This window comes from Castor canadensis, chromosome 10 (genome assembly GCF_047511655.1).
Source record: "Castor canadensis chromosome 10, mCasCan1.hap1v2, whole genome shotgun sequence".
In the NCBI taxonomy this organism is placed as follows: domain Eukaryota; kingdom Metazoa; phylum Chordata; class Mammalia; order Rodentia; family Castoridae; genus Castor; species Castor canadensis.
Genome location: NC_133395.1, coordinates 89,466,945 through 89,482,794, shown reverse-complemented (window position 1 = coordinate 89,482,794; position 15,850 = coordinate 89,466,945). Strand labels below are relative to the sequence as shown.

At 67.3% G+C, this 15,850-nt stretch overlaps 7 non-coding genes across 7 annotated transcripts; all 7 read right to left on the bottom strand.

Moving 5' to 3' along the window:
* Positions 1 to 849: 849 nt before the first annotated feature.
* LOC141412224 (5S ribosomal RNA) lies at positions 850 to 968 on the bottom strand. The gene has a single exon (XR_012437063.1). It is a non-coding gene; the product is annotated as a 5S ribosomal RNA (ribosomal RNA).
* Positions 969 to 3,118: 2,150 nt separating this feature from the next.
* On the bottom strand, positions 3,119 to 3,237 carry LOC141412896 (5S ribosomal RNA). The gene has a single exon (XR_012437738.1). It is a non-coding gene; the product is annotated as a 5S ribosomal RNA (ribosomal RNA).
* Positions 3,238 to 5,396: 2,159 nt separating this feature from the next.
* LOC141412914 (5S ribosomal RNA) lies at positions 5,397 to 5,515 on the bottom strand. The gene has a single exon (XR_012437756.1). It is a non-coding gene; the product is annotated as a 5S ribosomal RNA (ribosomal RNA).
* A 2,140-nt stretch (positions 5,516 to 7,655) lies between these two features.
* LOC141412704 (5S ribosomal RNA) lies at positions 7,656 to 7,774 on the bottom strand. The gene has a single exon (XR_012437546.1). It is a non-coding gene; the product is annotated as a 5S ribosomal RNA (ribosomal RNA).
* A 2,140-nt stretch (positions 7,775 to 9,914) lies between these two features.
* Positions 9,915 to 10,033, bottom strand: LOC141412703 (5S ribosomal RNA). Its single transcript, XR_012437545.1, has one exon. It is a non-coding gene; the product is annotated as a 5S ribosomal RNA (ribosomal RNA).
* Positions 10,034 to 12,191: 2,158 nt separating this feature from the next.
* On the bottom strand, positions 12,192 to 12,310 carry LOC141412688 (5S ribosomal RNA). The gene has a single exon (XR_012437530.1). It is a non-coding gene; the product is annotated as a 5S ribosomal RNA (ribosomal RNA).
* Positions 12,311 to 14,433: 2,123 nt separating this feature from the next.
* On the bottom strand, positions 14,434 to 14,552 carry LOC141412741 (5S ribosomal RNA). Its single transcript, XR_012437583.1, has one exon. It is a non-coding gene; the product is annotated as a 5S ribosomal RNA (ribosomal RNA).
* Between the last annotated feature and the right edge of the window lie 1,298 nt (positions 14,553 to 15,850).

The window sequence follows — 15,850 nt, the reverse complement described above, 5'->3', positions numbered from 1 at the left end:
TGGGCATACATTGCAGAAGGTGGGTTTTCCAAGGCGGAGCAGAGGGTCCCGGCACCTGAGGTTGTCCACGGGGAGAATGTCTGTTCCACGGGGGCAAGCGGTCCTTTCCGTCGTGCCCAAGCCCATGTGACCCCGAAGGCCAGGTGGCCCCGGTCCTTGAGCTGACTGAGGAGTGCTTTGAGACCCGGAGGGTGGCACAGGCGACTGGGCGCCAGCGGCGGACCTCCCTCCCTTTGAGCGGGACGGGGAGCTGCCGCTGGTATCCGGAGCTCTGGCGGCCTGCGCCCTCTGTCCCTGTGACCGCAGGCTCTGCCGTGGGAGGCGGGATCCCACGTAGAGGTCGCGCGCTGGCTGCCCTGTCTTGGGTTGAGCGACGGAGCGCGACGTGGAGCAGCACCCGACTGAGGCTCCCTGCTTCTCTGTCCCCTGGCGTCTTGCCCTGGACCCAGTGCACCACCTTGTGGCGAGCCCAGGTGTGGCGCGTCCCGCTGTGGGGCCCGCTGGGGTGCAGGACCCACTTTCTCATGGCTTCCGCACGTCCCTCCCCGCCCGCCTGGAGGGCAGTTGGGGAGCGGTCCCCAACGTGGCCTGGGACCAACCTCGCTGGTGACCCGGGTCGCGGGCGCGCGCCACAGGAGAGTGTGGGGAGGGGAGAGGATTCGGGGATGTAGCTGTGAGGATTCGGTGTGCGTGGGTCTGGCGGGTGGCCCGGACGGGGTCGGGGTCGTGGTCACGGTGGGTCGTTGTGGTGGTGGTGGTGGTGGTGGTGCTGGGGGTGGTGGTGGTGGTGGGGGGGGTGGTGGCGAAGTCCCCGAAGACAAAAGGAGCAGCGAGGGAGGGAGGAGCAAAAGCCTACAGCACCCGGTATTCCCAGGCGGTCTCCCATCCAAGTACTAACCAGGCCCGACCCTGCTTAGCTTCCGAGATCAGACGAGATCGGGCGCGTTCAGGGTGGTATGGCCGTAGACGCTAGCCGCCGCCTCCGGGAGCCCCAAGAGCCTGCCGAGGGCCCCGGCGTGCGTCTCCACGCTGCTCTCCTGGCACGGCTGGGAGTCCGGGTGGGGGCTGGCAGCCCGGGGCCAGCGGCCAGAGGCCCCGCGCGCCTGCTCGGGCAGCCGGTCTCGCCCAGGTGGCCGCTGGGTGGCTTTCTTCCCGAGGTGTCCTGCTGCCAGGACGAGGGTCAAGTTTTCTCGGGGGAAAATTTCTCAGTGCTCTCGGGCGCTTGTTCTTCTGGGAATGTCCACTGCTGTGGCCAAGGCGGGGGACGCACAGCTCGGGCCAGGGCAAGCAGCCGCCCTCCTCCGTCGCCTCCTGGAGCCGTATCCTTGGGTGGGTGCGTGGCTCCCAGCGGAGGTCTCGGGGACCCTTCCGGTCCTCTTCGTCCGGAAAGCGCCACTGCCCCTCCAGCCCATCAGGAAAACGGCAGCCGCGCCCTTCGCCGACCCGCTCCGCCCTCCTCCACACTCAGGGCCTGGGGCTGCGGGGCTGAATCGTGAGGCTTTCCAGCCCAGGACTTCACCTCTGGCCCCTTTCACACCTGGGATCTTGGGAAGAAGAAACAAAACCAAACACAGCCAAAGCCATCTCCTCCGACCCGGGGCCCCTCCACATCCCTTCCGATCCCGGGTTCCTGCCGGCCTCCCGGGGCGTTTCTCCCAGGCAGGCCTTCGCGGCCACTACACGGGGCTGAGCACTCGAGTCCTCGGGCATCACGGGGCCCGCGGCCACGCCAAGCACGCACGACTCCCGGGTCTCGTCTGCTCCTGGGTGCCCTGGGCCTCTTCCCTGTGCCGCTGCTGGGTCTTGTGCCCCTGCTTGGCCTCCATCAGACCCGGCCCCGTGCTACGCGGCCACGTGCTACAGGATCGTGCCAGCAGAACTGGCCCTCGCTGAGCCCCGTACCCACCCTCCTGCCATCCCTGGCCCTGCTAGCAAATGGCAGAGATCCTCTGGCCTCCGAGCCCAGACAAAAATCCTGATGCAGATGGCCGAGGGGCCGCAAACCAAGGCTTCGCTTGTTCCCGCTCAGGCCCCAGCCATACCCTCTTGTCCTTCGGCTGCTCGTGTGTGGGGTGGGGGAGAGGAGGGTGCGTCCCCGTGCGTGCGTGCGTGGTCTGGGTGTCTCTGCGTGGTGTGTGTGTGTGTGTGTGTGTGTGTGTGTGTGTGTGTTAGATGCCGTGCCTGGTGTAGGTGGGGAAGAGCAAGCCCTCACGCACAGAGCCCCATCACACACTGGGGCCGGGCCGAGGGGGTCAATCTGCTCGGCCTGATTGCGTTGGGCACACATTGCAGAAGGTGGGTTTTCCAAGGCGGAGCAGAGGGTCCCGGCACCTGAGGTTGTCCACGGGGAGAATGTCTGTTCCACGGGGGCAAGCGGTCCCTTCCGTCGTGCCCAAGCCCATGTGACCCCGAAGGCCAGGTGGCCCCGGTCCTTGAGCTGACTGAGGAGTGCTTTGAGACCCGGAGGGTGGCACAGGCGACTGGGCGCCAGCGGCGGCACTCCCTCCCTTTGAGCGGGACGGGGAGCTGCCGCTGGCATCCGGAGCTCTGGCGGCCTGCGCCCTCTGTCCCTGTGACCGCAGGCTCTGCCGTGGGAGGCGGGATCCCACGTAGAGGTCGCGCGCTGGCTGCCCTGTCTTGGGTTGAGCGACGGAGCGCGACGTGGAGCAGCACCCGACTGAGGCTCCCTGCTTCTCTGTCCCCTGGCGTCTTGCCCTGGACCCAGTGCACCACCTTGTGGCGAGCCCAGGTGTGGCGCGTCCCGCTGTGGGGCCCGCAGGGGTGCAGGACCCACTTTCTCATGGCTTCCGCACGTCCCTCCCCGCCCGCCTGGAGGGCAGTTGGGGAGCGGTCCCCAACGTGGCCTGGGACCAACCTCGCTGGTTACCCGTGTCGCGGGCACGCGCCCCAGGAGAGTGTGGGGGGGGAGAGGATTCGGGGACGTAGCTGTGAGGATTCGGTGTGCGTGGGTCTGGCGGATGGCCCAGACGGGGTCGGGGTCGTTGTCATGGTGGGTCGTTGTGGTGGTGGTGGTGGTGGTGCTGGGGGTGGTGGTGGTGGGGGGGGTGGTGGCGAAGTCCCCGAAGACAAAAGGAGCAGCGAGGGAGGGAGGAGCAAAAGCCTACAGCACCCGGTATTCCCAGGCGGTCTCCCATCCAAGTACTAACCAGGCCCGACCCTGCTTAGCTTCCGAGATAAGACGAGATCGGGCGCGTTCAGGGTGGTATGGCCGTAGACGCTAGCCGCCGCCTCCGGGAGCCCCAAGAGCCTACCGAGGGCCCCGGCGTGCGTCTCCACGCTGCTCTCCTGGCACGGCTGGGAGTCCGGGTGGGGGCTGGCAGCCCGGGGCCAGCGGCCAGAGGCCCCGCGCGCCTGCTCGGGCAGCCGGTCTCGCCCAGGTGGCCGCTGGGTGGCTTTCTTCCCGAGGTGTCCTGCTGCCAGGACGAGGGTCAAGTTTTCTCGGGGGAAAATTTCTCAGTGCTCTCGGGCGCTTGTTCTTCTGGGAATGTTCACTGCTGTGGCCAAGGCGGGGGACGCACAGCTCGGGCCAGGGCAAGCAGCCGCCCTCCTCCGTCGCCTCCTGGAGCCGTATACTTGGGTGTGTGCGTGGCTCCCAGCGGAGGTCTCGGGGTCCCTTCCTGTCCTCTTCGTCCGGAAAGCGCCACTGCCCCTCCAGCCCATCAGGAAAACGGCAGCCGCGCCCTTCGCCGACCCGCTCCGCCCTCCTCCACACTCAGGGCCTGGGGCTGCGGGGCTGAATCGTGAAGCTTTTCAGCCCAGGACCTCACCTCTGGCCCCTTTCACACCCGGGATCTTGGGAAGAAGAAACAAAACCAAACACAGCCAAAGCCATCTCCTCCGACCCGGGGCCCCTCCAAATCCCTTCCGATCCCGGGTTCCTGCCGGCCTCCCAGGGCTTTTCTCCCAGGCAGGCCTTCGCGGCCACTACACGGGGCTGAGCATTCGCGTCCTCGGGCGTCACGGGCCCGCGGCCACGCCAAGCACGCACGACTCCCGGGTCTCGTCTGCTCCTGGGTGCCCTGGGCCTCTTCCCTGTGCCGCTGCTGGGTCTTGTGCCCCTGCTTGGCCTCCTTCAGACCCGGCCCCGTGCTACGTGGCCACGTGCTACAGGATCGTGCCAGCAGAACTGGCCCTGGCTGAGCCCCGTACCCACCCTCCTGCCATCCCTGGCCCTGCTAGCAAATGGCAGAGATCCTCTGGCCTCCGAGCCCAGACAAAAATCCTGATGCAGTTGGCCGAGGGGCCGCAAACCAAGGCTTCGCTTGTTCCCGCTCAGGCCCCAGCCATACCCTCTTGTCCTTCGGCTGCTCGTGTGTGGGGTGGGGGAGAGGAGGGTGTGTCCCCGTGCATGCGTGCGTGGTCTGGGTGTCTCTGCGTGGTGTGTGTGTGTGTGTGTGGGTGTGTGTGTGTGTGTGTGTGTGTTAGATGCCGTGCCTGGTGTAGGTGGGGAAGAGCAAGCCCTCACGCACAGAGCCCCATCACACACTGGGGCCGGGCCGAGGGGGTCAATCTGCTCGGCCTGATTGCGTTGGGCATACATTGCAGAAGGTGGGTTTTCCAAGGCGGAGCAGAGGGTCCCGGCACCTGAGGTTGTCCACGGGGAGAATGTCTGTTCCACGGGGGCAAGCGGTCCCTTCCGTCGTGCCCAAGCCCATGTGACCCCGAAGGCCAGGTGGCTCCGGTCCTTGAGCTGACTGAGGAGTGCTTTGAGACCCGGAGGGTGGCACAGGCGACTGGGCGCCAGCGGCGGCCCTCCCTCCCTTTGAGCGGGACGGGGAGCTGCCGCTGGCATCCGGAGCTCTGGCGGCCTGCGCCCTCTGTCCCTGTGACCGCAGGCTCTGCCGTGGGAGGCGGGATCCCACGTAGAGGTCGCGCGCTGGCTGCCCTGTCTTGGGTTGAGCGACGGAGCGCGACGTGGAGCAGCACCCGACTGAGGTTCCCTGCTTCTCTGTCCCCTGGCGTCTTGCCCTGGACCCAGTGCACCACCTTGTGGCGAGCCCAGTTGTGGCGCGTCCCGCTGTGGGGCCCGCTGGGGTGCAGGACCCACTTTCTCATGGCTTCCGCATGTCCCTCCCCGCCCGCCTGGAGGGCAGTTGGGGAGCGGTCCCCAACGTGGCCTGGGACCAACCTCGCTGGTGACCCGTGTCGCGGGCGCGCGCCCCAGGAGAGTGTGGGGAGGGGAGAGGATTCGGGGACGTAGCTGTGAGGATTCGGTGTGCGTGGGTCTGGCGGGTGGCCCGGACGGGGTCGGGGTCGTGGTCACGGTGGGTCGTTGTGGTGGTGGTGGTGGTGGTGCTGGGGGTGGTGGTGGTGGTGGGGGGGGTGGTGGCGAAGTCCCTGAAGACAAAAGGAGCAGCGAGGGAGGGAGGAGCAAAAGCCTACAGCACCCGGTATTCCCAGGCGGTCTGCCATCCAAGTACTAACCAGGCCCGACCCTGCTTAGCTTCCGAGATCAGACGAGATCGGGCGCGTTCTGGGTGGTATGGCCGTAGACGCTAGCCGCCGCCTCCGGGAGCCCCAAGAGCCTGCCGAGGGCCCCGGCGTGCGTCTCCACGCTGCTCTCCTGGCACGGCTGGGAGTCCGGGTGGGGGCTGGCAGCCCGGGGCCAGCGGCCAGAGGCCCCGCGCGCCTGCTCGGGCAGCCGGTCTCGCCCAGGTGGCCGCTGGGTGGCTTTCTTCCCGAGGTGTCCTGCTGCCAGGACGAGGGTCAAGTTTTCTCGGGGGAAAATTTCTCAGTGCCCTCGGGCGCTTGTTCTTCTGGGAATGTTCACTGCTGTGGCCAAGGCGGGGGACGCCCAGCTCGGGCCAGGGCAAGCAGCCGCCCTCCTCCGTCGCCTCCTGGAGCCGTATCCTTGGGTGGGTGCGTGGCTCCCAGCGGAGGTCTCGGGGACCCTTCCGGTCCTCTTCGTCCGGAAAGCGCCACTGCCCCTCCAGCCCATCAGGAAAACGGCAGCCGCGCCCTTCGCCGACCCGCTCCGCCCTCCTCCACACTCAGGGCCTGGGGCTGCGGGGCTGAATCGTGAGGCTTTACAGCCCAGGACTTCACCTCTGGCCCCTTTCACACCCGGGATCTTGGGAAGAAGAAACAAAACCAAACACAGCCAAAGCCATCTCCTCCGACCCGGGGCCCCTCCACATCCCTTCCGATCCCGGGTTCCTGCCGGCCTCCCGGGGCGTTTCTCCCAGGCAGGCCTTCGCGGCCACTACACGGGGCTGAGCACTCGAGTCCTCGGGCGTCACGGGGCCCGCGGCCACGCCAAGCACGCACGACTCCCGGGTCTCGTCTGCTCCTGGGTGCCCTGGGCCTCTTCCCTGTGCCGCTGCTGGGTCTTGTGCCCCTGCTTGGCCTCCTTCAGACCCGGCCCCGTGCTACGCGGCCACGTGCTACAGGATCGTGCCAGCAGAACTGGCCCTGGCTGAGCCCCGTACCCACCCTCCTGCCATCCCTGGCCCTGCTAGCAAATGGCAGAGATCCTCTGGCCTCCGAGCCCAGACAAAAATCCTGATGCAGTTGGCCGAGGGGCCGCAAACCAAGGCTTCGCTTGTTCCCGCTCAGGCCCCAGCCATACCCTCTTGTCCTTCGGCTGCTCGTGTGTGGGGTGGGGGAGAGGAGGGTGCGTCCCCGTGCGTGCGTGCGTGGTCTGGGTGTCTCTGCGTGGTGTGTGTGTGTGTGTGTGTGTGTGTTAGATGCCGTGCCTGGTGTAGGTGGGGAAGAGCAAGCCCTCACGCACAGAGCCCCATCACACACTGGGGCCGGGCCGAGGGGGTCAATCTGCTCGGCCTGATTGCGTTGGGCATACATTGCAGAAGGTGGGTTTTCCAAGGCGGAGCAGAGGGTCCCGGCACCTGAGGTTGTCCACGGGGAGAATGTCTGTTCCACGGGGGCAAGCGTTCCCTTCCGTCGTGCCAAAGCCCATGTGACCCCGAAGGCCAGGTGGCTCCGGTCCTTGAGCTGACTGAGGAGTTCTTTGAGACCCGGAGGGTGGCACAGGCGACTGGGCGCCAGCGGCGGCCCTCCCTCCCTTTGAGCGGGACGGGGAGCTGCCGCTGGCATCCGGAGCTCTGGCGGCCTGCGCCCTCTGTCCCTGTGACCGCAGGCTCTGCCGTGGGAGGCGGGATCCCACGTAGAGGTCGCGCGCTGGCTGCCCTGTCTTGGGTTGAGCGACGGAGCGCGACGTGGAGCAGCACCCGACTGAGGCTCCCTGCTTCTCTGTCCCCTGGCGTCTTGCCCTGGACCCAGTGCACCACCTTGTGGCGAGCCCAGGTGTGGCGCGTCCCGCTGTGGGGCCCGCTGGGGTGCAGGACCCACTTTCTCATGGCTTCCGCACGTCCCTATCCGCCCGACTGGAGGGCAGTTGGGGAGCGGTCCCCAACGAGGCCTGGGACCAACCTCGCTGGTGACTCGTGTCGCGGGCGCGCGCCCCAGGAGAGTGTGGGGAGGGGAGAGGATTCGGGGACGTAGCTGTGAGGATTCGGTGTGCGTGGGTCTGGCGGGTGGCCCGGACGGGGTCGGGGTCGTGGTCACGGTGGGTCGTTGTGGTGGTGGTGGTGGTGGTGCTGGGGGTGGTGGTGGTGGTGGGGGGTGGTGGAGAAGTCCCCGAAGACAAAAGGAGCAGCGAGGGAGGGAGGAGCAAAAGCCTACAGCACCCGGTATTCCCAGGCGGTCTCCCATCCAAGTACTAACCAGGCCCGACCCTGCTTAGCTTCCGAGATCAGACAAGATCGGGCGCGTTCAGGGTGGTATGGCCGTAGACGCTAGCCGCCGCCTCCGGGAGCCCCAAGAACCTGCCGATGGCCCCGGCGTGCGTCTCCACGCTGCTCTCCTGGCACGGCTGGGAGTCCGGGTGGGGGCTGGCAGCCCGGGGCCAGCGGCCAGAGGCCCCGCGCGCCTGCTCGGGCAGCCGGTCTCGCCCAGGTGGCCGCTGGGTGGCTTTCTTCCCGAGGTGTCCTGCTGCCAGGACGAGGGTCAAGTTTTCTCGGGGGAAAATTTCTCAGTGCTCTCGGGCGCTTGTTCTTCTGGGAATGTTCACTGCTGTGGCCAAGGCGGGGGACGCACAGCTCGGGCCAGGGCAAGCAGCCGCCCTCCTCCGTCGCCTCCTGGATCCGTATCCTTGGGTGGGTGCGTGGCTCCCAGCGGAGGTCTCGGGGACCCTTCCGGTCCTCTTCGTCCGGAAAGCGCCACTGCCCCTCCAGCCCATCAGGAAAACGGCAGCCGCGCCCTTCGCCGACCCGCTCCGCCCTCCTCCACGCTCAGGGCCTGGGGCTGCGGGGCTGAATCGTGAGGCTTTCCAGCCCAGGACTTCACCTCTGGCCCCTTTCACACCCGGGATCTTGGGAAGAAGAAACAAAACCAAACACAGCCAAAGCCATCTCCTCCGACCCGGGGCCCCTCCACATCCCTTCCGATCCCGGGTTCCTGCCGGCCTCCCGGGGCGTTTCTCCCAGGCAGGCCTTCGCGGCCACTACACGGGGCTGAGCACTCGAGTCCTCGGGCGTCACGGGGCCCGCGGCCACGCCAAGCACGCACGACTCCCGGGTCTCGTCTGCTCCTGGGTGCCCTGGGCCTCTTCCCTGTGCCGCTGCTGGGTCTTGTGCCCCTGCTTGGCCTCCTTCAGACCCGGCCCCGTGCTACGCGGCCACGTGCTACAGGATCGTGCCAGCAGAACTGGCCCTGGCTGAGCCCCGTACCCACCCTCCTGCCATCCCTGGCCCTGCTAGCAAATGGCAGAGATCCTCTGGCCTCCGAGCCCAGACAAAAATCCTGATGCAGTTGGCCGAGGGGCCGCAAACCAAGGCTTCTCTTGTTCCCGCTCAGGCCCCAGCCATACCCTCTTGTCCTTCGGCTGCTCGTGTGTGGGGTGGGGGAGAGGAGGGTGCGTCCCCGTGCGTGCGTGCGTGGTCTGGGTGTCTCTGCGTGGTGTGTGTGTGTGTGTGTGTGTGTGTTAGATGCCGTGCCTGGTGTAGGTGGGGAAGAGCAAGCCCTCACGCACAGAGCCCCATCACACACTGGGGCCGGGCCGAGGGGGTCAAGCTGCTCGGCCTGATTGCGTTGGGCATACATTGCAGAAGGTGGGTTTTCCAAGGCGGAGCAGAGGGTCCCGGCACCTGAGGTTGTCCACGGGGAGAATGTCTGTTCCACGGGGGCAAGCGTTCCCTTCCGTCGTGCCCAAGCCCATGTGACCCCGAAGGCCAGGTGGCTCCGGTCCTTGAGCTGACTGAGGAGTGCTTTGAGACCCGGAGGGTGGCACAGGCGACTGGGCGCCAGCGGCGGCCCTCCCTCCCTTTGAGCGGGACGGGGAGCTGCCGCTGGCATCCGGAGCTCTGGCGGCCTGCGCCCTCTGTCCCTGTGACCGCAGGCTCTGCCGTGGGAGGCGGGATCCCACGTAGAGGTCGCACGCTGGCTGCCCTGTCTTGGGTTGAGCGACGGAGCGCGACGTGGAGCAGCACCCGACTGAGGCTCCCTGCTTCTCTGTCCCCTGGCGTCTTGCCCTGGACCCAGTGCACCACCTTGTGGCGAGCCCAGGTGTGGCGCGTCCCGCTGTGGGGCCCGCTGGGGTGCAGGACCCACTTTCTCATGGCTTCCGCACGTCCCTATCCGCCCGACTGGAGGGCAGTTGGGGAGCGGTCCCCAACGAGGCCTGGGACCAACCTCGCTGGTGACTCGTGTCGCAGGCGCGCGCCCCAGGAGAGTGTGGGGAGGGGAGAGGATTCGGGGACGTAGCTGTGAGGATTCGGTGTGCGTGGGTCTGGCGGGTGGCCCGGACGGGGTCGGGGTCGTGGTCACGGTGGGTCGTTGTGGTGGTGGTGGTGGTGGTGCTGGGGGTGGTGGTGGTGGTGGGGGGTGGTGGAGAAGTCCCCGAAGACAAAAGGAGCAGCGAGGGAGGGAGGAGCAAAAGCCTACAGCACCCGGTATTCCCAGGCGGTCTCCCATCCAAGTACTAACCAGGCCCGACCCTGCTTAGCTTCCGAGATCAGACAAGATCGGGCGCGTTCAGGGTGGTATGGCCGTAGACGATAGCCGCCGCCTCCGGGAGCCCCAAGAACCTGCCGATGGCCCCGGCGTGCGTCTCCACGCTGCTCTCCTGGCACGGCTGGGAGTCCGGGTGGGGGCTGGCAGCCCGGGGCCAGCGGCCAGAGGCCCCGCGCGCCTGCTCGGGCAGCCGGTCTCGCCCAGGTGGCCGCTGGGTGGCTTTCTTCCCGAGGTGTCCTGCTGCCAGGACGAGGGTCAAGTTTTCTCGGGGGAAAATTTCTCAGTGCTCTCGGGCGCTTGTTCTTCTGGGAATGTTCACTGCTGTGGCCAAGGCGGGGGACGCACAGCTCGGGCCAGGGCAAGCAGCCGCCCTCCTCTGTCGCCTCCTGGATCCGTATCCTTGGGTGGGTGCGTGGCTCCCAGCGGAGGTCTCGGGGACCCTTCCGGTCCTCTTCGTCCGGAAAGCGCCACTGCCCCTCCAGCCCATCAGGAAAACGGCAGCCGCGCCCTTCGCCGACCCGCTCCGCCCTCCTCCACACTCAGGGCCTGGGGCTGCGGGGCTGAATCGTGAGGCTTTCCAGCCCAGGACTTCACCTCTGGCCCCTTTCACACCCGGGATCTTGGGAAGAAGAAACAAAACCAAACACAGCCAAAGCCATCTCCTCCGACCCGGGGCCCCTCCACATCCCTTCCGATCCCGGGTTCCTGCCGGCCTCCCGGGGCGTTTCTCCCAGGCAGGCCTTCGCGGCCACTACACGGGGCTGAGCACTTGAGTCCTCGGGCGTCACGGGGCCCGCGGCCACGCCAAGCACGCACGACTCCCGGGTCTCGTCTGCTCCTGGGTGCCCTGGGCCTCTTCCCTGTGCCGCTGCTGGGTCTTGTGCCTCTGCTTGGCCTCCTTCAGACCCGGCCCCGTGCTACGCGGCCACGTGCTACAGGATCGTGCCAGCAGAACTGGCCCTGGCTGAGCCCCGTAGCCACCCTCCTGCCATCCCTGGCCCTGCTAGCAAATGGCAGAGATCCTCTGGCCTCCGAGCCCAGACAAAAATCCTGATGCAGTTGGCCGAGGGGCCGCAAACCAAGGCTTCTCTTGTTCCCGCTCAGGCCCCAGCCATACCCTCTTGTCCTTCGGCTGCTCGTGTGTGGGGTGGGGGAGAGGAGGGTGCGTCCCCGTGCGTGCGTGCGTGGTCTGGGTGTCTCTGCGTGGTGTGTGTGTGTGTGTGTGTGTGTGTGTGTGTGTGTGTGTTAGATGCCGTGCCTGGTGTAGGTGGGGAAGAGCAAGCCCTCACGCACAGAGACCCATCACACACTGGGGCCGGGCCGAGGGGGTCAATCTGCTCGGCCTGATTGCGTTGGGCATACATTGCAGAAGGTGGGTTTTCCAAGGCGGAGCAGAGGGTCCCGGCACCTGAGGTTGTCCACGGGGAGAATGTCTGTTCCACGGGGGCAAGCGGTCCCTTCCGTCGTGCCCAAGCCGATGTGACCCCGAAGGCCCGGTGGCCCCGGTCCTTGAGCTGACTGAGGAGTGCTTTGAGACCCGGAGGGTGGCACAGGCGACTGGGCGCCAGCGGCGGCCCTCCCTCCCTTTGAGCGGGACGGGGAGCTGCCGCTGGCATCCGGAGCTCTGGCGGCCTGCGCCCTCTGTCCCTGTGACCGCAGGCTCTGCCGTGGGAGGCGGGATCCCACGTAGAGGTCGCGCGCTGGCTACCCTGTCTTGGGTTGAGCGACGGATCGCGACGTGGAGCAGCACCCGACTGAGGCTCCCTGCTTCTCTGTCCCCTGGCGTCTTGCCCTGGACCCAGTGCACCACCTTGTGGCGAGCCCAGGTGTGGCGCGTCCCGCTGTGGGGCCCGCTGGGGTGCAGGACCCACTTTCTCATGGCTTCCGCACGTCCCTCCCCGCCCGCCTGGAGGGCAGTTGGGGAGCGGTCCCCAACGTGGCCTGGGACCAACCTCGCTGGTGACCCGTGTCGCGGGCGCGCGCCCCAGGAGAGTGTGGGGAGGGGAGAGGATTCGGGGACGTAGCTGTGAGGATTCGGTGTGCTTGGGTCTGGCGGGTGGCCCGGACGGGGTCGGGGTCGTGGTCACGGTGGGTCGTTGTGGTGGTGGTGGTGGTGGTGGTGCTGGGGGTGGTGGTGGTGGTGGGGTGGTGGTGGCGAAGTCCACGAAGACAAAAGGAGCAGCGAGGGAGGGAGGAGCAAAAGCCTACAGCACCCGGTATTCCCAGGCGGTCTGCCATCCAAGTACTAACCAGGCCCGACCCTGCTTAGCTTCCGAGATCAGACGAGATCGGGCGCGTTCAGGGTGGTATGGCCGTAGACGCTAGCCGCCGCCTCCGGGAGCCCCAAGAGCCTGCCGAGGGCCCCGGCGTGCGTCTCCACGCTGCTCTCCTGGCACGGCTGGGAGTCCGGGTGGGGGCTGGCAGCCCGGGGCCAGCGGCCAGAGGCCCCGCGCGCCTGCTCGGGCAGCCGGTCTCGCCCAGGTGGCCGCTGGGTGGCTTTCTTCCCGAGGTGTCCTGCTGCCAGGACGAGGGTCAAGTTTTCTCGGGGGAAAATTTCTCAGTGCTCTCGGGCGCTTGTTCTTCTGGGAATGTTCACTGCTGTGGCCAAGGCGGGGGACGCACAGCTCGGGCCAGGGCAAGCAGCCGCCCTCCTCCGTCGCCTCCTGGAGCCGTATCCTTGGGTGGGTGCGTGGCTCCCAGCGGAGGTCTCGGGGACCCTTCCGGTCCTCGTCGTCCGGAAAGCGCCACTGCCCCTCCAGCCCATCAGGAAAACGGCAGCCGCGCCCTTCGCCGACCCGCTCCGCCCTCCTCCACGCTCAGGGCCTGGGGCTGCGGGGCTGAATCGTGAGGCTTTCCAGCCCAGGACTTCACCTCTGGCCCCTTTCACACCCGGGATCTTGGGAAGAAGAAACAAAACCAAACACAGCCAAAGCCATCTCCTCCGACCCGGGGCCCCTCCACATCCCGTCCGATCCCGGGTTCCTGCCGGCCTCCCCGGGCGTTTCTCCCAGGCAGGCCTTCGCGGCCACTACACAGGGCTGAGCACTCGAGTCCTCGGGCGTCACGGGGCCCGCGGCCACACCAAGCACGCACGACTCCCGGGTCTCGTCAGCTCCTGGGTGCCCTGGGCCTCTTCCCTGTGCCGCTGCTGGGTCTTGTGCCCCTGCTTGGCCTCCTTCAGACCCGGCCCCGTGCAATGCGGCCACGTGCTACAGGATCGTGCCAGCAGAACTGGACCTGGCTGAGCCCCGTACCCACCCTCCTGCCATCCCTGGCCCTGCTAGCAAATGGCAGAGATCCTCTGGCCTCCGAGCCCAGACAAAAATCCTGATGCAGTTGGCCGAGGGGCCGCAAACCAAGGCTTCGCTTGTTCCCGCTCAGGCCCCAGCCATACCCTCTTGTCCTTCGGCTGCTCGTGTGTGGGGTGGGGGAGAGGAGGGTGCGTCCCCGTGCGTGCGTGCGTGGTCTGTGTGTCTCTGAGTGGTGTGTGTGTGTGTGTGTGTGTGTGTTAGATGCCGTGCCTGGTGTAGGTGGGGAAGAGCAAGCCCTCACGCACAGAGCCCCATCACACACTGGGGCCGGGCCGAGGGGGTCAATCTGCTCGGCCTGATTGCGTTGGGCATACATTGCAGAAGGTGGGTTTTCCAAGGCGGAGCAGAGGGTCCCGGCACCTGAGGTTGTCCGCGGGGAGAATGTCTGTTCCACGGGGGCAAGCGTTCCCTTCCGTCGTGCCCAAGCCCATGTGACCCCGAAGGCCAGGTGGCTCCGGTCCTTGAGCTGACTGAGGAGTGCTTTGAGACCCGGAGGGTGGCACAGGCGACTGGGCGCCAGCGGCGGCCCTCCCTCCCTTTGAGCGGGACGGGGAGCTGCCGCTGGCATCCGGAGCTCTGGCGGCCTGCGCCCTCTGTCCCTGTGACCGCAGGCTCTGCCGTGGGAGGCGGGATCCCACGTAGAGGTCGCGCGCTGGCTGCCCTGTCTTGGGTTGAGCGACGGAGCGCGACGTGGAGCAGCACCCGACTGAGGCTCCCTGCTTCTCGGTCCCCTGGCGTCTTGCCCTGGACCCAGTGCACCACCTTGTGGCGAGCCCAGGTGTGGCGCTTCCCGCTGTGGGGACCGCTGGGGTGCAGGACCCACTTTCTCATGGCTTCCGCACGTCCCTCCCCGCCCGCCTGGAGGGAAGTTGGGGAGCGGTCCCCAACGTGGCCTGGGACCAACCACGCTGGTGACCCGTGTCGCGGGCGCGCGCCCCAGGAGAGTGTCGGGAGGGGAGAGGATTCGGGGACGTAGCTGTGAGGATTCGGTGTGCGTGGGTCTGGCGGGTGGCCCGGACGGGGTCGGGGTCGTGGTCACGGTGGGTCGTTGTGGTGGTGGTGGTGGTGGTGCTGGGGTGGTGGTGGCGAAGTCCCCGAAGACAAAAGGAGCAGCGAGGGAGGGAGGAGCAAAAGCCTACAGCACCCGGTATTCCCAGGCGGTCTGCCATCCAAGTACTAATCAGGCCCGACCCTGCTTAGCTTCCGAGATCAGACGAGATCGGGCGCGTTCAGGGTGGTATGGCCGTAGACGCTAGCCGCCGCCTCCGGGAGCCCCAAGAGCCTGCCGAGGGCCCCGGCGTGCGTCTCCACGCTGCTCTCCTGGCACGGCTGGGAGTCCGGGTGGGGGCTGGCAGCCCGGGGCCAGCGGCCAGAGGCCCCGCCCGCCTGCTCGGGCAGCCGGTCTCACCCAGGTGGCCGCTGGGTGGCTTTCTTCCCGAGGTGTCCTGCTGCCAGGACGAGGGTCAAGTTTTCTCGGGGGAAAATTTCTCAGTGCTCTCGGGCGCTTGTTCTTCTGGGAATGTTCACTGCTGTGGCCAAGGCGGGGGACGCACAGCTCGGGCCAGGGCAAGCAGCCGCCCTCCTCCGTCGCCTCCTGGAGCCGTATCCTTGGGTGGGTGCGTGGCTCCCAGCGGAGGTCTCGGGGACCCTTCCGGTCCTCTTCGTCCGGAAAGCGCCACTGCCCCTCCAGCCCATCAGGAAAACGGCAGCCGCGCCCTTCGCCGACCCGCTCCGCCCTCCTCCACGCTCAGGGCCTGGGGCTGCGGGGCTGAATCGTGAGGCTTTCCAGCCCAGGACTTCACCTCTGGCCCCTTTCACACCCGGGATCTTGGGAAGAAGAAACAAAACCAAACACAGCCAAAGCCATCTCCTCCGACCCGGGGCCCCTCCACATCCCTTCCGATCCTGGGTTCCTGCCGGCCTCCCGGGGCGTTTCTCCCAGGCAGGCCTTCGCGGCCACTACACGGGGCTGAGCACTCGAGTCCTCGGGCGTCACGGGGCCCGCGGCCACGCCAAGCACGCACGACTCCCGGGTCTCGTCTGCTCCTGGGTGCCCTGGGCCTCTTCCCTGTGCCGCTGCTGGGTCTTGTGCCTCTGCTTGGCCTCCTTCAGACCCGGCCCCGTGCTACGCGGCCACGTGCTACAGGATCGTGCCAGCAGAACTGGCCCTGGCTGAGCCCCGTAGCCACCCTCCTGCCATCCCTGGCCCTGCTAGCAAATGGCAGAGATCCTCTGGCCTCCGAGCCCAGACAAAAATCCTGATGCAGTTGGCCGAGGGGCCGCAAACCAAGGCTTCTCTTGTTCCCGCTCAGGCCCCAGCCATACCCTCTTGTCCTTCGGCTGCTCGTGTGTGGGGTGGGGGAGAGGAGGGTGCGTCCCCGTGCGTGCGTGCGTGGTCTGGGTGTCTCTGCGTGGTGTGTGTGTGTGTGTGTGTGTGTGTGTGTGTGTGTGTGTTAGATGCCGTGCCTGGTGTAGGTGGGGAAGAGCAAGCCCTCACGCACAGAGCCCCATCACACACTGGGGCCGGGCCGAGGGGGTCAATCTGCTCG